This window comes from Lepidochelys olivacea (assembly GCF_965140295.1).
Source record: "Lepidochelys olivacea isolate rLepOli2 genome assembly, chromosome: 2".
NCBI lineage: Eukaryota > Metazoa > Chordata > Testudines > Cheloniidae > Lepidochelys > Lepidochelys olivacea.
In genome coordinates this window covers 181,764,915-181,790,941 of record NC_140412.1, presented here as the reverse complement: position 1 = coordinate 181,790,941, position 26,027 = coordinate 181,764,915, and the positions used below count along the sequence as shown (strand labels likewise).

Sequence of the window (26,027 nt, the reverse complement as noted above, 5' to 3'; positions counted from 1 at the left end):
TGCGCTCGCTTTGGGACAGGCAAATTATGCTATTGTGTAGACTGTGCTTGCCCTTAAGTATGGGGGAATCATTGCTCTGTCTGTGTGAACAATGCTGCCTCTGTTAAGTGTTGCATTTTGCCTTTACAGATGCAACCTTGAGATCTCAGCTGTCCGTGTGATCACCAGCCGAGGAGCTGCAAAGAATCAGGAAGAGGCCACGTAGAAGCAAAGAAGACATGCTGCATGAAGTCATGCAGCACTCCCTTAATGAAAATCAAAAAGTGCAGGAGTGGCGGGAGAGTGAAAGGAGGGTCCGCCAGCAGAATGCAGCTTGCTGGCACCAAAGCACAGAGCGGCTGACAAGCATCATGGAGCGCCAAGCGGACTCGATCCAGGTGCTCGTAGCCATGCAGGCAGAGCACTACCGCCCCCGCACCCCACTGCAGCCCTTGTCCCAAAACTCTTTCCCTTGTGCCCCCATGTCACCTCCAACCCACTTTCCCCAACATCTGGGTTCTTATTGCCACCAGCTGTAGCTTCACCCCCCCAGCCCTGAAAACTACGACCCTTACCCACTGCACTCAACCCCCCATCACCATGCAGTACAGCCATCCTGAAGTGCAGTACTCATTGCACAGCACTCCAAACAGGAAGACTGAGTATGATAACAGGACATACGCAAACCTGTGATTGTACCGTTCCCCACCCCACCCCTTTGTGTTTCCCAAGCAGTTGTGTTTCTTTTCAGTAAGTGCATTTTCTTTTCATTACATGGATTTTTTTGCTTTGAAAACATTTTTTATTATTGATTAACGTAAAAGATACCTTAGCCCAGGAAACCAACAGGCACTGCAAGTCAGTGTATCATACACAGCAAACACAGATTCCTACTAACATTGGAACCATTGCACTTCACCCCCGTGCAGGGCACCACACATTACTGGTGGCTTTCAGCATCAAATTGCTCCCTCAAGGCATCCCTAATCCTTGCAGCCCCGCACTAGGCCCCTCTAATAGCCCTGCTCTCTGGCTCTTCAAATTCAGCCTCCACGAATTGAATCTCAAAGTTTCATGCCTGAGTGAATCTTTCACCCTTCCTACACAAATGTTATGGAGGGTACAGCATGCAGATAAAGCCGCAGGGATGCTGTTATTGGCCAGGTCCAGCTTCCCATACAGAGAGCACCAGTGGCCCTTTAAACGGCCAAAAGCACACTCCACAGTCATTCTGCACTGGCTCAGCCTGTTGTTGAACCGCTGCTTCCTGCTGTCAAGGCTCCCTGTGTAGGGTTCCATGAGCCACGGCATTAAAGGGTAAGCGGGGTCTCCAAGGATCACAATGGGCATTTTGACTTCCCCTACGTGATCTTCTGGTCTGGGAAAAAAGTCCTGGCTTCCAGATTTCTGAACAGGCCAGCGTTCCGAAAGATGCGTGTGTCATGCTCCATTCCAGGCCAGCCTACGTTAATGTCAATGAAATGCCCACAGTGATCCACAAGCGCCTGGAGAACCATAGAGAAATAGCCCTTCCAATTAACGTACTCGGAGGCTAGGTGGGCTGGTGCCAGAATTGGAATATGCATCCCATCTATTGCCCCTCCGCAGTTAGGGAAACCCATTTTTGCAAAGCCAGCCATTACCCGGAGTCACGGTTCTTCAGAGCAGGATGCGATTAATTGCCCTGCAAACTTGCATCAACATGATTCCAGCAGTCAACCTCCCCACTCGAAACTGGTTAGCGACCAATCGGTAGCTGTCTGGAGTTGCCAGCTTCCAGATTGCAATAGCCACCCGCTTCTCCACCATCAGGGCAGCTCTCAATCTCATGTCCTTGTGCCTCGGGGTGAGGGCGAGCTCCTCACACAGTCCCATGAAAGTGGCTTTTCTCATCTGAAAGTTCTGCAGCCACTGCTCATCATCCCAGACTTGCATGACAATGTGATCCCACCACTCAGTGCTTGTTTCCCCGAGCGCAAAAGTACCGTTTTACGGTGGTGAGCATGTCCGTGAATGCCACAAGCAATCTCGTGTCGTATGCATTACTCGCGTCTATATCATCGTCAGAGTCGTAACTGTCACTTTGGATCATAAGGAATAACTCGACTGCCAAACCTGATGTGCTGGCGAGGCTCCTTAGCATATTCCTCAGCAGTTCGGGCTCCATTCCTGCAGACCGAAAAGGAAGACAGAGCGCGCAGTAAAAAAAATGTTGTGGATGGAAGCAGAGGGATTGCTGGGATGGGAACCGATGCATCACAGGGCATTGGGACAGGACCCAGAATGCCCCGCATCCCTCGCACCCTTCCCACAAACCACAGCGCCAGAATGGGAAGAGGTGCTCTGTGGGATAGCTACGCACAATGCACTGCTCCCAATACCACTGCAAGTGCCGCAAATGTGGACACGCCAGCGTGCTTGCAGCTGTCAGGGTGGACAGACTGCAGCGCTTTCCCTGCTGCACTCTACGGAAGGCTGGTTTAACTCAAAACGCTCTACATTTGTAAGTGTAGCCATGCTAATGTATGTTTCCTAGCCTCATTCTTGTAAACAGCCAGTGTTTAATTTATGACAGGGCTTGCCAAGCCTGAGCCCCGGCACCTCTAGGCTTACCTTGCTGCATCAATTATGAATGTAAAGAATTGCTTAAGCTCTGGCACCTCTTTCATTACAAATTAAGCACTGTAAAAAGCTGAACAGTTTGTAAACAAACCTCAGCCTGGTGCAGACACCTAGCAAGGAAAATTTGGCCCAAAACAGTTAAAGTTCAACAAAGTTATGGACAACTGAAAACGGGGTTTTATAATCTTAATAATAGGCAGTGCTACCAGCCCCGCTTATAAGCACAGCTACAAATCTCAGACAAAAATTGGTAAAAAGCAAACACCAACTGGAATATCAGCAATGAAAAACTAACAAGGTACTGTAGGAATCAACTTTTTGCAAAACACCTGTCCTACAAATAAAGGGCATATCAAGGACATTAAAGGAGAATGGAAAGTCTGGTGGTTAAAGCACTGGACTGAGATCCCATAAATTTGGGTTTAGTTCCTAGCTCTGCCACAGACTCCCTATGTGACCTTAGGCAAGTCACTTGATCTTTCTCTGCCTTAGTTTCTCCATCTAGAAAATGTGGATAATAATTCCTTCTTTTCCCCAAGCGTTGTTCATCTTGTCTATTTGTACTGTAAATTCTTTTGGGGGCAGTAGCTGTCTCTTACTATGTGTATGTAAAACACCTAGCACAATGGGGCCCTGACCTTGAGTGGATTATCTAAATATTACAAATAAATAATCTCAAGCATTTAAATTAAAATATTCCAAATCCACAGGTCACTTTATTTGTCCTTGCAACAAGGAGGACAGTGCACAATGGAAGAAATAAATGGACATATATTACTTCAGTAAAACTAGCCAGAAATTGAAAACAAAATGATTATTGTTCATCATAAAACAGGACAAAACACACACCTTTAGGGGAACATATAGGGAAACCAAATTTCAATTTGACAATTTTGGTCATAAAAACTAGATACCAAAACTTCTTAATAAACAATCAACATTTGAAAGCAGAATGATCCAATTATTTTTACTTCAAAAAAGGAATCTCAATATGCTGTATCTACATTTGACTTTTCATGCTCAAATTCCCTTTCTTGCAACTTCACCAGTGGTAGTAATAACAAAAACACTAGCATGGGTGCTAGCATTTTAACTACTGCGCTGTCTAATCCTGCACAGAGCAGGTCTAGGTAATGCTGGTTAAAATGCCATCTGCCACAGGTGTGTCTTTTCTATACTCTTGCTATTGCCAGAGGGAAATGTGAGAAGAAAAAAGTCTCAAATAGACTTAGCCAATAGACATGTAGATTTCATTAAGAGCAATCTACACAGAAACTGTTCTTTTGATAACCTATTGTATACTGACCTTTGTTTTAGCCTCCGCCCCATTGTAATTCTGAAAGATTTTGCCTGCTGTCTTTGTAATCTGGGAATGAGATATGTAGGAGAGGCATTACAACCACACTTGTACCTGTCTTTAATTTTACATCTTTCTCCTTTGAGCTCTTTAATTAGCTAATAAAGAAAGCTGAATCTGCACACTGACAGAGTTTGTTCTACTTTTTTTCTGCACTTTGCTTTGGGCCTAGGAAAGAATTTACCAGATATATCATTTTGTATAGTTATGCCTAATAAAGAGGCAACTATGGGTATGTCTACATGACAAAATTAGGTCAATTTTATAGAAATCGATTTTTAGAATTCGATTTTATACAGTCAATAGCATATGTCCACACTAAGCGCATTAAGTCGGCGGAGTGCGTCCTCACTACCATGCTAGCATCGACTTACAGAGGAGTGCACTGTGGGTAGTTCCCGCAGTCTCCGCTGCACACTGGAATTCTGGATTAAGCTCCCAATGCCTGATGGGGCAAACACATTGTCGCGGGTGGTTTTGTCAGTCGCCCCTCTCTCCGTGAAAGCAATGGCAGACAATCATTTCACGCCTTTTTTCCTGGGTTACCCATGCAAATGCCATACCATGGCTAGCTTCCGCTGCAACTCTGCTCTCCTGGTACTCTGCAGCAGAGGGTGCAGTAGGACTGGGAGCAGTCCTTTTTGGACATGTAGCTTGGCCAGGGGTTCTGAGAATGTCTTCCCTGCCCGGCTCCTAGCAACCTCCAGGGCATGGTGTACGGCTCCACTGCTTCCGCTGCAACTCTGCTCTCCTGCGAGCTGGAGGCTTCTGCCTCAGGCTGCTCTCCAAGCTGGGAGCACCACGCGGTCGCACCTACCCCAGCCTACCCCTTGCTCCTATGGCTCATGAAGCCTGGACAGTAGTAAGGAGCAGTACAACTATAGGCTGAGCAAACGTAGAATAGTGGTAGAATGTGCCTTTGGACGTTTAAAAGCTCGCTGGCGCAGTTGGTCAGACCTCAGTGCAACCAACATTCCCATTGTTATTGTTGCTTGCTGTGTGCTCCATAATATCTGTGAGAGTAAGGGGGAGACGTTTATGGAGGGGTGGGAGGTTGAGGCAAATCACTTGGCATCCGTTTTTGAGCAGCCAGACACCAGGGTGACATCAAGGCACGCTGTGCATGAGAGAGGCTTTGAAAATCAGTTTCATGACAGGCCAGGATGTGTGACAGTTGTGACAGTTGTGTTTCTCCTTGATGCAAACCCACCCCCTTTGTTGATTTTAATTCCTTGTAAGCCAACCGCCCTCCCCCCTTCGAAATAAAGTAACTATTGTTTTGAAATCATGCATTCTTTCTTTATTAATCTAAAAAAATGAGATAATGGACAAGGTAGCCCGGGTGGGGTGGGGGAGGAGGGAAGGACAAGGCCATATTGTTTATTGTAGCCACACTAAAAATCAAAATGTTTGAATGACAGCCTTCTGTTGCTTGGGCCATCCTCTGGAGTGGAGTGGCTGGGTGCCTGGAGCCTCTCCCCCATGCGTTCTTGGGCGTCTGGGTGAGGAGGCTATGGAACATGAGGGGGAGGGTAGGCGGTTATACAGTGGATGCAGCAGGGGTCTGTGCTCTTGTTGGCTTTCCTGCAGCTTCAATAGACGCTTCATCATGTCCATTTGCTCCCCCAGCAGATGCTTCATCATGTCTGTTTGCTCCCCCATTAGCATCAGCATCGCATCCTGCCTCTGCTTTTTGCGCTCACTTAATTCTTTCCTGGCCTCTGCCACTGAATGCCTCCATGCATTACCAGGGATCGGCAACCTTTGGCATGTGGAACGCCAGGGTAAGCCGCCTGGCGGGCCAGGCCTGTTTGTTTACCTGCCGGTCTCAGGTTCGGCCGATCGCAGCTCCCACTGGCCTCAGTTCGCCGTTCCAGGCCAATGGGGGCTGCGGGAAACGGCGTGGGCTGAGGAATGCGCTGGCCGCTGCTTCCCGCAGCCCCCATTGGCCTGTAGCGGGAAAACCGCGGCCAGTGGGAGCTGTGATCGGCCGAACCTGCGGATGCAGCAGGTAAACAAACCAGCCCGGCCTGCCAGGGGGCTTTCCCTGGCGGGTCGCGTGCCAAAGATTGCCAATCCCTGCATTAAGCTGTGCCCTATCAGTGCAGGAGGACTGCATGAGCTCGGAAAACATGTCATTGCAAGTGTGGTTTTTTCACCTTTTAATCTGCGATAACCTCAGGGATGGAGATGAAACATAGAAACATTCTACGCTGTATGATTCTGGGGGGGCTGCATGGTCACCTGTGTTGCTGAGTGCTGCTGAGTTCGCCATGCTGACCAAACAGAAAATGAAATTCAAAAGTTCCCGCGGCTTTTCCTGTGTACCTGGCTAGTGCATCAGAGTTCAAAGTGCTGTCCAGAGCGGTCACTATGGAGCAGTCTGGGATAGCTCCCGGAGGCCAATAATGTCGAATTGCATCCACACTACCCCAAATTTGACCGAGTGAGGTCGATTTTAGCACTAATCCCCTAGCTAGGGAGGAGTACAGAAATCGACTTTAAGAGCCCTTTAAATCGACAAAACAGGCTTGGTCGTGTGGACGGGTGCAGGGTTAAATCAACCTAACGCTGCTAAATTCGACCTAAACTCGTAATGTAGACCAGGGCTATAACTCTTTGGGAGTGGTTAATTCACTTCAATATTTAAATGATTAGTGCTCCTTATCCTACGAAATCCTTTCCTCCTATTCTCCATGTGTTTCTCATCTTGAGATGAATCACCGAAAGTGTGCTGCTCCCTTAAATTCCAAATTAATAGCCTTTTAAGGTGGCTGGTGAATTAGATTCCAGGCAGAGTAATACAATCTAGAGGCCAGAGAAGGCAAGGATCTTGTTTCTGTAAAGAAACTGGTTGTGGGAGAAAAACTCAGAGTGGTTGCTGATTTGAGCGAAGAACAGGACTTGCATGTTGTAACTCAGTAAAGATACTTTACCGAGCTTTGGTTGTAATGTGGCTTTACTGGACTAGAGGAAATGGGAATATACCTATTCTGAGCCTGATAAGCTTCTCTAATACAAGACATATGCATCTAATTGAAGTATTGAAATACAGTGGAAAGAAAGAAAATAATATCCAAATGTATGTTTTCCTATTGAACATATAAGAGAATTTTTTAAGAGTACTTTATCCAGTACCATACACAGATAACATCAGTCTTTAGAAATAAGGCATATATAATATGCAATGAAAACAAAGTTTATATGAAGATCAGAAATTCCCTCAAGACAGAGTAAAATAATTTAGTTGGGGTATGCAGCTGGTCTTGACAATTTCAGAGAAGAAGCTGTAATATAACATAGCCTACAGTTCTATTGCTTTTCTTGGGGAAGTTACTGCTAATTATAAGGTCATTCCACAGAAATGAAATACTATCCCCATTGTCTCTAAAAAGATGCAAGGGGGATTTCAGTGAAAGCCATAAATTCTCTAGCTAAAGCTCAGGAAGGTGCTAATATTTGATTAGTGTGCCCTGTTCTATTATTCTCATAGGAATATTATGGGAAGATATGAACAAAATAGAAATGAAATCAAGGGCCAAGTTTTTCTCATCTTTTCTGTACAAACAGTGTCATTGAATTCAAGGGCCATATTTATACCAGCCAGTTTTCTCTTCAAATTTCCTAGCACTGGAAACAGTGAACTACTGTGTCAACTAGACTTGCTCTAGACAGGGTTAGACTGCGTAGTGGTAAAATGCTGGTGCTTTATCTTAAAGCAAAATATTGCTGCCACCCGTGGAGTTGCCCCACCAATAGCTACTGTGGGAAGTTTCAGGGGGAAAAGTCTACTTAAGGCAAGGCCATGGAGATACTTATGTGGATAAAGTGACTTCCCCCCAACTCCCTCCCCGCCCACAGGATCTGACCCTGCAGTGTCCAAGTGAAGAATATTGTATTATGTCCTATATACATAGACAGAATTTGGATTCTGATGTTTGCTTTTTTTTTAAATCTAGAATTCTGCCTAAAATCACAGAATGATGGGAAAGAAAACTGAAAGCACCTGGTAAACTAATTAAGGGGATCCTAAAGGTAGCATGTAGTCCTTATACAGTTGGATCCTACTATAGCCAATAAAATGGATTTCAGAGGGTGAAGAGGGGATGGTTCTGGATGTAGCAAAAACAACATGTTCCTGCAGCTGCCAAAAACCAAGTCTTTGATTTAATTCTGATTACCATAAAGACAGATCTTACTACTGACTTTTCATTTTCTTGCTATGTTTGATTTAAATTTAGACGTCAGCATCTTTGTTATATACTGAACTTATGAATGATCCCATCCATCTTGTAGCCTTAAACTTTGGCCGAGCAAACAATTACCTTTGCTGGCAATCACTGAGGGAACACTGGAAGGCAGACGCCTAGCTGATGAGTCATTTTTCCACAATTTGGTTGCTTTATCATTTTCTGGTGCAGCTGGTGAGAAGATGTTTTCTGTTGAGTGAAGTTAACAGGCACATTTCCCTGCTTGGTAGCAGCAATGAACTACAAGGATTTCCTGAGGAGTAACTTCCCTATGTAATACGTGAGGTTTTTCATCTCCTAAGCCCTGGTCTACACTAGGACTTTAGGTCGAATTTAGCAACGTTAAATCGATTTAAACCTGCACCCGTCCACACAGTGAAGCCCTTTATTTCGACTTAAAGGGCTCTTAAAATCGATTTCCTTACTCCACCCCTGACAAGTGGATTAGCGCTTAAATCGACGTTCCCGGCTCGAATTTGGGGTACTGTGGACACAATTCGATGGTATTGGCCTCCGGGAGCTATCCCAGAGTGCTCCATTCTGATCGCTCTGGACAGCACTCTCAACTCAGATGCACTGGCCAGGTAGACAGGAAAAGAACCGCAAACTTTTGAATCTCATTTCCTGTTTGGCCAGCGTGGCAAGCTGCAGGTGACCATGCAGAGCTCATCAGCACAGGTGACCATGATGGACTCCTAGAATCGCAAAAGAGCTCCAGCATGGACCGAACGGGAGGTACGGGATCTGATCGCTGTTTGGGGAGAGGAATCCGTGCTATCAGAACTCCGTTCCAGTTTTTGAAATGCCAAAACCTTTGTGAAAATCTCCCAGGGCATGAAGGACAGAGGCCATAACAGGGACCCGAAGCAGTGCCGCGTGAAACTGAAGGAGCTGAGGCAAGCCTACTAGAAAACCAGAGAGGCGAACAGCCGCTCTGGGTCAGAGCCCCAAACATGCCGCTTCTATGATGAGCTGCATGCCATTTTAGGGGGTTCAGCCACCACTACCCCAGCCGTGTTGTTTGACTCCTTCAATGGAGATGGAGGCAATACGGAAGCAGGTTTTGGGGACGAAGAAGATGATGAGGAGGAGGAGGTTGTAGATAGCTCACAGCAAGCAAGCGGAGAAACCGGTTTTCCCGACAGCCAGGAACTGTTTCTCACCCTAGACCTGGAGCCAGTACCCCCCGAACCCACCCAAGGCTGCCTCCTGGACCCAGCAGGCGGAGAAGGGACCTCTGGTGAGTGTACCTTTTAAAATGCTATACATGGTTTAAAAGCAAGCATGTGAAAGGATTACTTTGCCCTGGCATTTGCGGTTCTCCTACATGTAGTCCTAAAGCCTTTGCAAAAGGTTTCTGGGGAGGGCAGCCTTATTTCGTCCTTCATGGTAGGACACTTTACCACTCCAGGCCAGTAACACGTACTCGGGAATCACTGTAGAACAAAGCATTGCAGTGTATGTTTGCTGGCATTCAACCAAAATCCGTTCTTTATCTCTCTGTGTTATCCTCAGGAGAGTGAGATATAATTCATGGTCACCTGGTTGAAATAGAGTGCTTTTCTTCAGGGACACTCAGAGGTGCCCGTTCCTGCTGTGCTGTTTGCCTGTGGCTGAACAGAAATGTTCCCCGCTGTTAGCCACAGGGAGGGGGGAAGGTTGAGGGGGTAGTCACGCGGTGGGAGGAGGCAAAATGCGACCTTGTAACGAAAGCACATGTGCTATGTATGTAATGTTAACAGCAAGGTTTACCCTGAAAGAGTGTAGCGACTGTTTTATAAAATGTGTCTTTTTAAATACCGCTGTCCCTTTTTTTTTCTCCACCAGCTGCATGTGTTTCAATGATCACAGGATCTTCTCCTTCCCAGAGGCTAGTGAAGCTTAGAAAGAAAAAAAAACGCACTCGCGATGAAATGTTCTCCGAGCTCATGCTGTCCTCCCACACTGACAGAGCACAGACGAATGCGTGGAGGCAAATAATGTCAGAGTGCAGGAAAGCACAAAATGACCAGGAGGAGAGGTGGAGGGCTGAAGAGAGTAAGTGGCGGGCTGAAGAGAGTAAGTGGCGGGCTGAAGAGAGGGCTGAAGCTCAAATGTGGCGGCAGCGTGATGAGAGGAGGCAGGATTCAATGCTGAGGCTGCTGCAGGACCAAACCAGAATGCTCCAGTGTATGGTTGAGCTGCAGCAAAGGCAGCTGGAGCACAGACTGCCACTGCTGCCCCTCTGTAACCAACCGCCCTCCTCCCCAAGTTCCATAGCCTCCACACCCAGATGCCCAAGAACGCGGTGGGGGGGCCTCCGGCCAACCAGCCACTCCACCACAGAGGATTGCCCAAAAAAAAGAAGGCTGTCATTCAATAAATTTTAAAGTTGTAAACTTTTAAAGTGCTGTGCTTAAAGTGCTGTGTGGCATTTTCCTTCCCTCCTCCACCACCCCTCCTGGGATACCTTGGTAGTCATCTCCCTATTTGTGTGATGAATGAATAACGAATGCATGACTGTGAAGCAGCAATGACTTTATTGCCTCTGCAAGCGGTGATTAAAGGGAGGAGGGGAGGGTGGTTAGCTTACAGGGAAGTAGAGTGAACCAAGGGGCGGGGGGTTTCATCAAGGAGAAACAAACAGAACTTTCACAGCATAGCCTGGCCAGTCATGAAACTGGTTTTCAAAGCTTCTCTGATGCGTACCGCGCCCTCCTGTGCTCTTCTAACCGCCCTGGTGTCTGGCTGCGCGTAACCAGCAGCTAGGCGATTTGCCTCAGCCTCCCACCCCGCCATAAACGTCTCCCCCTTACTCTCACAGATATTGTGGAGCACACAGCAAGCAGTAATAACAGTGGGAATATTGGTTTCGCAGAGGTCTAAGCGAGTCAGTACACTGCGCCAGCGCGCCTTTAAACGTCCAAATGCACATTCTACCACCATTCTGCACTTGCTCAGCCTGTAGTTGAACAGCTCCTGACTACTGTCCAGGCTGCCTGTGTACGGCTTCATGAGCCATGGCATTAAGGGGTAGGCTGGGTCCCCAAGGATACATATAGGCATTTCAACATCCCCAACAGTTATTTTCTGGTCTGGGAATAAAGTCCCTTCCTGCAGCTTTTGAAACAGACCAGAGTTCCTGAAGATGCGAGCGTCATGCACCTTTCCCGGCCATCCCACGTTGATGTTGGTGAAACGTCCCTTGTGATCCACCAGAGCTTGCAGCACTATCGAAAAGTACCCCTTGCGGTTTATGTACTCGGCGGCTTGGTGCTCCGGTGCCAAGATAGGGATATGGGTTCCGTCTATAGCCCCACCACAGTTAGGGAATCCCATTGCAGCAAAGCCATCCACTATGACCTGCACATTTCCCAGGGTCACTACCCTTGATATCAGCAGATCTTTGATTGCGTGAGCTACTTGCATCACAGCAGCCCCCACAGTAGATTTGCCCAATCCAAATTGATTCCCAACTGACCGGTAGCTGTCTGGCGTTGCAAGCTTCCACAGGGCTATCGCCACTCGCTTCTCAACTGTGAGGGCTGCTCTCATCCTGGTATTCATGCGCTTCAGGGCAGGGGAAAGCAAGTCACAAAGTTCCATGAAAGTGCCCTTACGCATGCGAAAGTTTCGCAGCCACTGGGAATCGTCCCAGACCTGCAACGCTATGCGGTCCCACCAGTCTGTGCTTGTTTCCCGAGCCCAGAATCGGCGTTCCACAGCATGAACCTGCCCCATTAGCACCATGATGCATGCATTGGCAGGGCCCATGCTTTCAGAGAAATCTGTGTCCATGTCCTGATCACTCACGGGACCGCGCTGACGTCGCCTCCTCGCCCGGTATCGCGTTGCCATGTTCTGGTGCTGCATATACTGCTGGATAATGCGTGTGGTGGTTGATGTGCTCCTAATTGCCAAAATGAGCTCAGCGGCCTCCATGCTTGCCTTGGTATGGCGTCCGCACAGAAAAAAGGCGCGGAACGATTGTCTGCCGTTGCTCTGACAGAGGGAGGGGCGACTGACGACACGGCTTACAGGGTTGGCTTCAGGGAGCTAAAATCAACAAAGGGTGTGCCTGTACATCAAGGAGTATTTCAGGCAGGACTGCACGGAGGGTTCCAATAAGAAATGGTGCACCAAAGTTATCGTTGTTATTGGAACAAGGAGGTTAGCCTGGCCTCTGATTGATACATGGCTAGATTTACCTCGCTGCACCTTCTCTGTAAGTGACTGCAGTGTGATCTAGAAGAATGAGTCCCCTAGACAGGGGAAGGGGGGAAGCAAATCTGGTCTATTTCTTGTTTTGATCCACTCCATCTATCTTTTACATCTTTGGCTGGCAGCAGACGGTGCAGAAGGACTGCATGCCATCCACATCTCATGGCTGCTCGGCAGAAGATGGTACAGTATGACTGCTAGCAGTCCGTATCGCCTGCCCGCTCACCATAAGACGGTTCAATAGGACTGACTGCAGGACTAAAGAGAATGACCTGCTCAAGTCACTCCAAATTTAGTCCCTGCGCCATGTCTGCCCAGGCGCTCCTGATCGACCTCACAGAGGCGACCAGGAGCACCTCAGACATGACGATGACGGCTACCAGTCGTACTGTACCGTCTGCTGCCACAAGGCAAGGGGTTGCTGCTACTGTGTAGCAATGCCGTACCGCGTCTGCCAGCATCCAGGAGACATAGGGTGACGGTTACCTGAGCGGGCTCCATGCTTGCCGTGGTATGGCGTCTGCACAGGTAACTCAGGAAAAAAGGCGTGAAATGATTGTCTGCCCTTGCTTTCGCGGGGGGAGGGAGGGTGGGAACGGGGGCCTGACGATATGTACCCAGAACCACCCGCGACAATGTTTTAGCCCCATCAGGCATTGGGATATCAACCCAGAATTCCAATGGGCAGCGGAGACTGCGGGAACTGTGGGATAGCTACCCACAGTGCAACGCTCCGGAAGTCGACGCTTGCCTCGGTACTGTGGAAGCGCTCCGCCGAGTTAATGCACTTAATGCACTTAGAGCATTTTCTGTGGGGACACACACACTCGAATATATAAAACCGATTTCAAAAAAACCGACTTCTATAAATTCGACCTAATTTCGTAGTGTAGACATACCCTAACTATAGTTATTTCATTATCATCCTGATACAAAGCTTTAAAAATTAAGCCTCACTGGAATATTTATAACCTTCCTGCTTTGATTTCAGAGAAATCTCACTGCCCCTTCCCATACACATTTCATGCAGTGGCCCTGGGTGAGAATTTTACCACCGCCCTGGACACACAGGACTGCCTTGGGATAGAGAAGTACCAGGCCACCACGAAAGTCCTAAGGGAGATTGTTAATCATCACTCCCTGGTGGACATCTGGCACAAGCACCAGCAGGCCTCCATCATCTTCACTTATATCTGGGTGGAGGACACTACACAACCCCAATCTCTGTGTGCCAGTGGTGGAGTTCCCCTTGGTGCACCTGAGGATGGTCCTGGCTGGTTCCACCAGACTTGGGAGACCTCCTGGACTATGATCAGAGGGACTGTGTGGACCCAGTGATGCTCAGCCAGTGCATGGGGCTGCCCACCCTATGTGTCACTTGTTGTGTGTTCAAGGAGATGAGGGCAGCCTTGCCTCCTGCTTCTCTCACTTTCCGCAAACAGGTCCTGAAGGGGAGGGAGGGTGCTCCCCATCCAACCCTCACTCCTGGCCCTCTGGAACTTGTCATTAGGCTCCTCTATCGCCCCCAACATATCATCTGAACTGGCTGAATAACATCCAGCCAGTCAGTCTCTGAACCACGCCCAGAGAATATCTGTACACACTCGTGCTTCACACCATCCACTTCTTTTCCCTCGTGTTCCACCCCAGTGTTAAATGGCAGAATCTGCTGTGACCAGCGGAGGGCAAGGAACCCCACTGGGCCAGTCTGTACTCTGCTGTGGTTCCACGGCCCACAGGGGATATCAGTTGGCGGCTCCTCCCCGGAGCCGTAAGCATGGACGTATACCTGCCGCAGTTCACTAACTCCCCCAATACCTACCCTTTCTGCTGCAAGAGGGAGACCCTGGTTCACATCTATAGAGGTTGCAGCCCCCATTCCAGCACTTTTCCCTGCACCTCCTGATTTTTGCACACCGCATCCATGGCTCTGCAAAGTCACAGACCTCCTTGTCAGCCTCCTGGCACTGGCCAAGATGGCCAGCCATCACTCCAGCAGTAGGAAGCTGGATGCGGGGTACTCTATGACTCTGGGGTCTATTTCTAGTCCCTTGTCTGCTTACACCTCTGGGCAGACTTCCTTAAGGCAATAACCACTGACTCTTTAGACGTCTTTGAAGAGTGCTGGGTGCTGTCTGGGGTTCTCTGCTCGGTGTCTACTTATGGTTCCCTGATTTTTTACCTTTGACTTAATTCCTATTCCTGTTTTTTCTCTTTTGTTATCCCCCGTAAACAACTGGATCCTGGCCTTAGTGGTTCCTTCCCTTAGTTCAGGGTGAGGCCCTTTACTTTTGGAAGGGTCTAGACCAGCTTGTCCCGTACTTCAAACAGTACACACTTCATTTTGTAAGCCCCACAGAGGATGGGGGGGGGGGGGGAAGAAATATCAGGTCCTCAAGAGGAGAAATAGGAAATGAGTAGCGGGCACTGGAAAGCCATGGAAGATAAGTAAAGAGTGAGGACATGACATGTGCAGGGCCAGGTTAAGGCAATCTGCGGCCCTATGCACACAACAACATGGGGATCCTGGTTGATTGCAATCACACAGCCCAGCCCCTAACCCCACAGTTCCAACCCCCACTTGGAGATGCAGTGGTAGGGAGCCCATCCCTTTCCAAAGAGGCAGGGGAAACAGCATAGGGCCCCTTTTTTTCCCCCAGAAGCCCCAGCAGGGGCACCTTCTCATCTTCAGAAGGTGTAGGTGGCAACCGGCAGCCCTCCCAGTACTTAGCCAAGCATCCAGGGTACACCTGCGTGGAATGGTGGGCCAAACCCACTACACTTTTCTCCTACTACACACAGAGTCCTCTGCTGGGGTGAGGCTGGCAGGCCCTCCAAGAGCAGAGGGCCTTGATTTTAACATCCCATTTAGGGCTGATGAGAGAGAGGTAAGAGTGGGGAACAATTGTATCAGGGCCCCATGCTGAGGTGGGCCCTCAGAACATCTGTAATGTCTGTGTAAATAAAGTAAAATGGGAGGGGATGGGGATCCAGCTAACATGATGAACTGTAGCCCCACATTTCTCTGGATGGGCCTGATGGTGATGCCTGGGGCAGTTCACCTCTCTCAGAGCTATTGTTTCAGGCTGTCTGCAGATGTCTGCATTAGTTACACTCAGGTCACATTTTTCAGGCTTTTCTTTGCAACTGTGAGAGCTAGAAACTTTTCTTTCTTACAGGAAATCTGAGCTGGTAATGTAATTAGATGACTCCAGAAGCAAGAGCACTAGGAACAGGCCTGTAAGTGTCTATACCTTAACAGACTTTGAGGATAGAAAGGACTGGTATGATTATCCTCTGTGACCTCCTGCATAACACAGATCATAAAATTTCACCAAGTGATTCCTGAATGAAGGCTGTATCAGCTGCCTTGCACTGATACCAACCATCAGCAAAGTAAGTGTCTGTATTAATTGGTTTAATGTTATTTACTTAATATTAAGGTGTGCTTACAGCCTTTCTGTTGTACCTTTTAATTAACAGGAGTAGGGGAAGCCCAACGGGTGTGGGTAGAGAACGGCCTCAAAATACCTTGTTAAATAAATGCAACGTGCTGTTCGATAAAAATGTTTTACTGTGCAAAGTTAAACATTTATTTTTCAAGGAGATGCTCCGAGTTCTGCTTTATTCCGTGTGGAGAGAACGAGGCGGGGCGCCAGGCAGAGCCAAGAGTAGCAAAATAGCTCCTCAGCTGCTCTTGGACCCTGCTCAGAGCAGGGAGGCGGGCAGCAGGTGGAACAGAGAGCAGGCCAGCCTCTCATCTTCCTCTTTTTAAACCATCTGTAGTAGAGGATCGCTCAAAGTCCCAAATCAGTATTGGGGTCCCATTGTGCTGGACACTATTCAAACAGTTTACAGTGTAACTAAGAGCTTGCAGTCTAAGGCCCTGATCCTACAATGAGCTCTGCATAAGAAAACCCTTGCATGCAACGGAGTTAACTGGAGAACTGGAGCCTACCACTGAATTGATGAGCGAGCAGGGAGACTGAGAGATGATGAAGCCAGTGCATGGAGCAGAAATGAAACAGAGGGGGAAAAGCCTTGATTAGCAACACCATCATAGCTGCACTTTTACTGAGAAACGAGCAAGAAATTCTCCTATGAAAAACATACTTATTATTGGCCAAAACTTCCCCGACTTTTTTGATAGTAAGTCAGGAAGTGATAAAGCTGGTCAGACAAAATGACTAACTTGTTATTTTTTCAGTATCAAAAGTGTATTTTTGGTCATTACTGTTGGAGAAAAACATTGTGGCCTAATCTGTTTTTACTATTGTAAATCCATCAGTGATACACAACAAATGGAATTTATGTATATAAAGATTCATTTCTTAAGAATTTTATTTCAGTCTAGGTCTGTGCTTTACCTATAAGTATCTTATTACTACTTAGCACTCATTTGGCACTTTACTTGTTCCATGCTCAGTACAAACATTAGATTATTTTGTAACAAGTTTTCCAATCAAGTAAACATAGAAAAATGCAGAATTTTAATAAGCATTACTTTCATGCTGAGTGTCAGCAGGAGAGGTTCACAACCCAAACCACCACAGCACACACAACGTAGTTCCCTTTATAGCTTATCCCCTTTTTAGTGGATCTTTTATTTCATTTCCTCAGGCCCAGATCCACAAAAGGACTTAGGCATTGCAATGCTCAGGATTGCAGTGTCTAACTTTTAGGCACCTAGAAAAATCACTGGAACAACACTGTGATCCATACAGCCTGAGTTAGGGACCTAGTCTCCCTATACAATGAATGGGGAGAGAGAAGCACCTTAAAATGTGAACCACAAAAGTCTAAGCTAATCAATATGAGATGCTGACAAGAGGGGTATGTGCTAAGCTTCTCTCCTCTCACAGAGGTTGACACCATGTCCAGGCTGCAGGGAGGTGCCTATCTCTGCTTGACAATCCAGAGGAACCTGTCTCGTGTTGTCAGGCAGCTTAGGCACTTAAGTAATATCTTACAGGAATGACTTAGGGCTGGTTTACACTGGAAACTTACACTGGCATAACTATGTCGTTCAGAGGTGTGAAAATTCCACTCCCCAGCAACATAGTTCAGCCACCCTAACCCCAGGTGTAGACAGCACTAGGTTGACAGAAGAATTCTACCGTCAGCCTAGCTACCACCTCTCAGGGAATTGGGAGAACTCCTCCTGTTGACATAGGTAGTGTCTATATTGAAGCACTACAGTAGTACAGCTGCAGTATTTCAAGTGTAGACAATCTTTAGGTGCCACACAAAATAGCCAGAGGAAGAGATGTCACTGCTTCCCCCCTTATAACATTTAGCCTAGTGAGTAAAGCACACACCTGGAATATGGGAGACCTCATTTCAATTCCCCCTAAAAGGGATTTGAACAGGGGCCTCTCACTTCTCAGGAGTGTACTAACCACTGAGCTATGGAACATTCTGACACAGTGCTTCCTCTCACCACCCTCTCTTGTTGAAGCTGTTCCACTGTGGCTAACTAATTAAAGAGCAACTGGAGTAAGTAAACTGGAGCCTGGAGTTACCACAAAGGTGCCCTAATCACCAAGCAACAGTCATTCTCTCTAAGTCTAGAGTTCAGGTGTCTAAGGACCTTAATGGATCCTACCCTCAGTGACTAAACTCAAAGGGCTGTACTTTTGTCGAAAGAGATCAAAAATCTCATATATGAGCTTGACTTCCTATCAAAACTTCCTGTTCTTCCCTTTTTAGATGGACTCTGTCTTATCTCCGTTGAGTGTGAGCTAATGAGACCCACCTGGTATGGCTGCCTGGGTGAGTCAGCAGACTAATAATCCTGCAACTCCTCACAGCTGTTCATGCTTCTCCCAGATAGAAGTAAGGAAATGGTGGTGCAGGCTTAATAAATTCCTTCCCATGGTGCCCTAGAGTCTAAGCACCTTGTCATGCTGAGATGTTATCAAAAATTACTGATTTTGTAAATAAACTATGAGCAATATCCAACTGGACAAATTAGGAATTGTTGTATCCCACACTTCTAGTAGGTACAATGCCTAAATAAAACAAATGTTTTCAATTTGTTGTTTGATATGATTTAACACATTGTGATTCAATAAAGTCTTAGAATGGTCGCATTTTCAAATTCACTGTAGAATGTATTGCATTTGGATACAGAAAAAAATTCAAGTGTAGAGCCTCAGCTCCATGTTCATTGTAAGAGGCCACGCACTACTATCACAACAGATTACACTCCATTATGTTAAAAACTGTCATTTTTGCAGCAGCATGCATTTATGCAACAAGACATCAGTAGCTAATGCATTTGCCAGAGACATTAACCTGAACAGACACTTTCTTTATAGCTACGGTAATTATGAATAATATGGAAAGGTTTTTAGCCAATCACAGCCTAGAAAAATCAAATGCTGTTCTCTTGCAAATGACACAGAATTTTTTTTACTGACAGTACAGTCATATCATTCCATTGCTATACAAACCAGTCCCTTACTGAAAGTAAAATCCACGCACATATAGGGCCTTTAAAAGACCCTCCACATTGTGCAAGCACTGCTTTGGCCCTTCACGGGGCAAGTAAGGTGGAGGTCATGTATAATGACCCTATAAGAGGGCTTCTTCTCTATCTACTTGCCACATAGGGCACCTGTGGTGGGCTACTCGATCTTTGGTCATATAGCTCGAATAGTCCAAAATCCCTTCGTAGGGATTTATAAAGGCTATAGCTACTCTATCAGCCCAATCACACTGGGGTGGTGGTGTAATCCACCAGTTGGTAGGGAAATTAATTCTGTCCCCCCTCTTCTCAGCAACAGCACGGTTCCCACCCAGCAACAAAGCCTATTTATTAACTCTATGTCCCACCCCAAAAGGGACCACAGAAAGTCCACTAAAGCAGCATCACCCAATTTTCAAATTCTCACAAGACAAAAATTTTTTTAATACTATGGTTTGTCTTGTCCATCACACAACAGGAACAATGCTCATGGTGTTGATTTTCATTCACAGTAAACAACTTCTGCTGTTACCAAACATCTTAGCTTCCCTTCGTATTTAGTTATCCCATAAGCCATTTATTTACATATGTAGTTATGATTCATATACCAGTATATTGCTGCCAAGACAATTCCATGGCAGTGGGAATATTTACAGACATTTTAAATATTATAGACAAATATAGTAAACAGTCAGAAATAACTTTGATATGAAATGGAAACTCATTGACTTTCAAAGTGGAATTCTCAATACTGAACTTCTTGAACAGCTAATAGATATGACAACAAATAAAACAATATAATTTTGAATTACAGGCAGAACTATGCTGCCATTCTTTTCGACATTAAAAATAATCAAAACAAATTTTCAGAAGAAAAGCTGCTTACATGAATATTTGCTTTCTGCACAACTAGCCCCATCTTTAATTAGGGTTCCATTTTCAAAAAGAGCCTAGTGCAACAGCTCAAACCAAAGATATTTTCAGAAAGTAGAACACACATCTAAACTGAATAATAAAGTGTGATATCCAGTCATTTATTCCTGTCACACTGATTCAGTTAAGATAACTGAAGTCTCAAAAATGGTATGGGTACCACAACACTAGCTTCAAAACCCATGACACTGAAAATCATCCAACTGTTCACTCATTTTAGTAGAAAAAACCTGGTTTTATTTAGCAGCTTTTACAATGAAGGTATTCTAAAGCACTTTATAAAGTAGTGAGTTAGCTACTAATAATGCTGTCAATATATAACCAAACATAACAGGCTTCATACATAGCTTGCACAGAGCATTGGGCATCACATTACAAACCGTTTTACTGAAAGATGGAATGTTGGCTAGGATGTAGAACATATAATATAAACATCACACGTGTAGGAAGAGCATGTTGTCAATTAACCCCTAAATAACATATAACAATCTTGTGACCCAGAGAAGTAGAGAAAACAATGTGAAACTGTCTTCTTTTGTAAAGCTCATGTTTATTTATAGCACTATATAAATAAAAATGAACCAAAACCATGCATTTTTGAAACCAAAACACAAAAAATGTATTTTATACTTCAACAAGAGTTGAAAAAAAAATGATGCAGAAGCTTGTCACTATAAAGAGTATGTAATTTCTTCAAAAACTGTCTTCACTGTAGGTTTGTGTTAATATGTAAAATTTTTATTTGGAAGGCTAAGAAGGTGTCTTGGGTTTTTCTGATGTATCTGCTATGAAAACTGCAAAAAGAAAAGGAGTACTTGTGGCACCTTAGAGACTAACAAATTTATTTGAGCATAAGCTTTCATGAGCTACAGCTTACTTCATCCACTACATGCATCCGATGAAGTGAGCTGTAGCTCACAAAAGCTTGTGCTCAAATAAATTTGTTAGTCTCTAAGGTGCCATAAGTACTCCTTTTCTTTTTGCGGATACAGATTAACATGGCTGCTACTCTGAAACCTGCTATGAAAACTGGTTCTTGAAATATGCCAGGTTTATAGGTAGGATATATCATCAAAAAGATCAAGAATTCCAAAGTCTGCTTAACTAATTCCTTTTAAGTTTCAGAGTAGCAGCCGTGTTAGTCTGTAACCGCAAAAACAAAAGGAGTACTTGTGACACCTTAGAGACTAACACATTTATTTGAGCACTTGCCCCATAACCTCAGCCGTGCAGAACACAATGCCATCCACAGCCTCAGAAACAACTCTGACATCATAATCAAAAAGGCTGACAAAGGAGGTGCTGTCATCATCATGAATAGGTCAGAATATGAACAAGAGGCTGCTAGGCAGCTCTCCAACACCACATTCTACAAGCCATTACCCTCTGATCCCATGGAGGGTTACCAAAAGAAACTGCACCCTCTGCTCAAGAAACTCCCTGAAAAAGCACAGGAACAAATCCGCACAGACACACCCCTAGAACCCCGAGCAGGGGTATTCTATCTGCTACCCAAGATCCATAAACCTGGAAATCCTGGACGCCCCATCATCTCAGGCTTTAGCACCCTGACAGCAAGATTGTCTAACTATGTAGACTCCCTCCTCAGGCCCTACGCTACCAGCACTCCCAGCTACCTTCGAGACACCACTGACTTCCTGAGGAAACTACAATCCATCGGTGATCTTCATGAAAACACCATCCTAGCCACTACGGATGTAGAAGCCCTCTATCCCAACATTCACACAAAGATGGACTACAAGCTGTCAGGAACAGTATCCCTGATAATGTCACAGCAAACCTGGTGGCTGAACTTTGTGACTTTGTCCTCACCCATAACTATTTCACATTTGGGGACAATGTATACCTTCAAATCAGCGGCACTGCTATGGGTACCCGCATGGCCCCACACTATGCCAACATTTTTATGGCTGACTTAGAACAACGCTTCCTCAGCTCTCATCCCCTAACGCCCCTACTCGTGCTACATTAATGACATCTTCATCATCTGGGCCCATGAAAAAGAAGCCCTTGAGGAATTCCACCATGATTTCAACAATTTCCATCCCACCATCAACCACAGCCTGGACCAGTCCACACAAGAAATCCATTTCCTGGACACTACAGTGCTAATAAGCGACGGTCACATAAACAACACCCTATACCGGAAACCTGCTGACCGCTATACTTACCTACATGCCTCCAGCTTTCATCCAGACCACAACACACGATCCATTGTCTACAGCCAAGATCTATGATACAACCGCATTTGCTCCAACCCCTCAGACAGAGACAAACACCTACAAGATCTCTATCACGCATTCTTACAACTACAATACCCACCTGCTAAGTGAAGAAACAGATTGACAGAGCCAGAAGAGTACCCACAAGTTACCTACTACAGGACAGGCCCAACAAAGAAAATAACAGAACGCCACTAGCCATCACCTTCAGCCCCCAACTAAAACCTCTCCAGCGCATCATTAAGGATCTGCAACCTATCCTGAAGGACAACCCATCGCTCTCAAATATCTTGGGAGACAGGCCTGTCCCTGCTTACAGACAGCCCCCCAACCTGAAGCAAATACTCACCAGCAACCACACACCACACAACAAAACCACTAACCCAGGAACCTATCCTTGCAACAAAGCCCGTTGCCAACTGTTTCCACATATCTATTCAGGGGACACCATCATAGGGCCTAATCACATCAGCCACACTATCAGAGGCTCGTTCACCTGCACACCTACCAATGTGATAATATGCCATCATGTGCCAGCAATGCCCCTCTGCCATGTACATTGGCCAAACTGGACTGTCTCTACGTAAAAGAATAAATGGACACAAATCAGAGTCAAGAATTATAACATTCAAAAACCAGTCAGAAAACACTTCAATCTCTCTAGTCATCGATTAGAGACCTACAAGTGGCAATTCTTCAACAAAAAAACTTCAAAAACAGACTCCAATGAGAGACTGCTGAACTGGAATTAATTTGCAAAGTGGACATCATTACATTAGGCTTGAATAAAGACTGGGAGTGGATGGGTCATTACACAAAGTAAAACTATTTCCTCATGTTTATTTCCTCCCCCCCCCCACTGTTCCTCACACGTTCTTGTCAACTGCTGGAAATGGCCCATGTTGATTATCACTACAAAAGGTTTTTTTTCTCTCCTGCTGGTAATCATTCTCGTTACAGTGTGAATGGTAACACCCATTGTTTCATGTTCTCTGTGTATATAAAATCTCCCCACTGTATTTTCCACTGCATGCATCTGATGAAGTGAGCTGTAGCACACGAAAGCTTATGCTCAAATAAATTTGTTAGTCTCTAAGGTGCCACAAGTACTCCTTTCCTTTTAAGTTGTTGTGTCTTCAAATAGTGCTCAGTCATCACGGCAATATTACTAAGTGTTATTTTTCTTATGCAGAATAGTAGTCAAAGCATTGCAATCCACAATATGAATACAGAGAATTAATCTGAGTGTAAATTTCAATCTCCTGTTTGATAAATGTTTAATTTTCTAATATGTTCTTCCATGTGTTATGTATCTATAGTTTTTCTAACTTAATTCAGGTGTAATGATTTACTTTTTGCACACTAGATTCATGTATTTAGCTATTCACTGTGTTCTAAGTAAATGCAAACCCAGTTTTGTGCAGATGTTTGCTAATAATAAGCAAAGGTGACTATAGAACTGAGAGATAGTGCTCCCACTGAATCCAAATCCAAAACTCACACTGACTTCAACAGATTGGATTAAAATAAACCTAGATTTCTGTTGAACAAGCCTACAACAATATATACATATGGTATGAAGGATGTGGTGGCTCTCTCGATTTTTATATTGTATATGATTGCTATAAGGGATACATGGTAGCTATAGAGCATAGGGAGCTGAATAACATAGGTTTGTTTGATTTAATAGTATGCTGTTACAAAAGCAGTGCAGAGGGAGAGGCAATGCATACAGACAAGCCACCTCCTGATAAATAGCAGGGAGAGTCAGAGACTGTAAATAATTAACACTTTGTTCTACAACTTTTTCTTTTTAAATGGGGTAAAAAACTGTCTAAAATTTGCACAGAAAAAAAGAAAAATGTAAGAAAGCCTTTTCTGTTATGGGAAGCTGGGCTCTTTTTTAAATAACAAATGTTGATCAATAAAGAAGTGGCCATCAATCCATGTGTATTTTACTTGTTTTTATTCTACAAGATGCAGTGCATCCTTACTAGGGTGCTAAGTGTTCTCTAATATAACTATTCACTAAGCTTCTGCTCTCCTCAGGCCTTGATCTTGCAAAATGATCAGTATGGAAAGACCCATATGCCTGTGAGACTGTGCAGGGATAAGGGTTCGTATGTGCAGATTGACTTGCAGGACTGAGTATTAATGATTACATATCTGGGTACCCTGAGAGCCTCTTAAGGTTTTATTTAAGATTGACCATCCTGAGTGGGATTTACTGATTCACAAATAAACAAACACAAAACTGGAACTACAGGAGATGTGCTCCCTCGCCAAATCTCAATCACATTGCTTTTTGTCACTCTTCTACACCCTCGCTCCCTGGCCTGAATATTGGTTGCTTTTTTAGATTCTAACTCCCCTTTGGGTATAGAATTTGTCATATTATTAGTCAACAAAGTGTCTGGCACTTTGTAAGTAAGTATTAGTTGCATTTTGCAAATAGTTTATTGTTACTATAAAACAAGCATTCTACCATATTTCCCAAACCACATGTTCTTCACAAGGAGCAAAATAGCGTAAAGTAATGAATTACTTCCATGAAGGCTATATCACATCTCATTTAATGAAGTACACATTATTTCTAAGGATACAAGACCAAGGGTTAAACTCTTTTCTAGATTCTACTGATATGTATTCTCCACTACTACACAAAGCACACATTTTCCTCTCCTAGACAATAAGTGTATGTGTACGCCTCTCACAAAAATCGCATCATTGGGTCATAATCTATCAAAGCCTCTTTCTTTAGATAATTGAAGTAATGGATGTATACCAGTACAATACAGTAAACACTACAAAACAAGAGATGCTGTATTTTTCCAATGGCTATTATTCAATGGAAGCTTGTGTTAATGTATTTTTTCAATATTTTAAAAGTATTTGTTGACATATATGGCATCTCACTGTTTTTAGCATTGCATTCATATTTTTGGAAGCACAACATATGGTGAGATTTTTAAAAAGGCTCTGAGAAGCATATAACATCTTAACTAATTTGCATATTTATAGAATAGTGTTATGAGCGGTACCCAATGCCAGGAGCCTGCAGGGACGGTGGTGACAAGCGTATGAAGGACACTGTATACTTTGCTTTTGAGATTGTAGCTTATTTGCCATTTCATGACTGCTCTGTTGACCTCAACAGCATCAACTGAAACAGAAAAGCTATACAAACATAAACCCTGATCCTGCAAACCCTTATTCACACAAGTGGTCCTATTGATTTAATGGGACTACTCACTAGAGGCAGGATATGAAGGATTGGGCACCAGGGGCCCAATCATGAATGGTTCAAAGTACCTTTTATTATTATGATTCATTTGTTTGTAATACTGCAGTATCTAGGAGCCTTAGTTATGGATCAGGACCCTATTGTGCTAGGCACTGTACAGAAGCAGAACAAAAAGATGGGCCCTGCTCCGAAAAGCTTAAAATCTAAGTACAGTAAAAGCTTTGTTATCCGGCATGCTGGAGGAATGGGGGGTGCCAATAAGTCAAAAATTCCGGTTAACTAAGAGGGAGGGAGTTTGGGTATGGGAGGGTGTGACGTTGCACCCCATAAGACTTTATGGAAATATGCTTATGAATGTATATATGACATAACTGGAATGTTTTATGCTACATATGCCATGTAACATATCTATATAAAGATTATGATCTACTGAATATATTCATCCTATTTGTATGCATGTGTAAATGTTATATTTGAAGTTATGAATATTGACTGTTTACTTGTTTGATTTTAAATAGCCTTAGTAAGGCATTTGGTCAGTGTCTTTAGAAAGGAATTTGCAAGTTAAGTGCCCAATCAAGAAGCACTTAACGGACAATGGATCTTGGAAGGCTCCAATCCACATAAGAAGTCTACATGAGGACGTTCAAGGTAGCATGTGAACCATGGCTGCTTCCTGTAAGTTCTGAATCATGCATGGACATGGATTTGTGACTCCAAAACTCCATCT

At 44.9% G+C, this 26,027-nt stretch overlaps 1 long non-coding RNA gene across 1 annotated transcript in view; it reads right to left on the bottom strand.

Annotated features, from left to right (window-relative positions):
* Window positions 1-820: 820 nt before the first annotated feature.
* The window catches only part of LOC311516051, a 32,225-nt gene continuing 7,018 nt past the window's right edge, over window positions 821-26,027 (bottom strand). The window contains exons 2-3 of the long non-coding RNA XR_014710305.1: window positions 3,908-3,967; window positions 821-2,148 (exon numbers count right to left, since the gene is read on the bottom strand). This is a non-coding gene — a long non-coding RNA (uncharacterized lncRNA). The remainder of the gene's footprint in view (window positions 2,149-3,907; window positions 3,968-26,027) is intronic.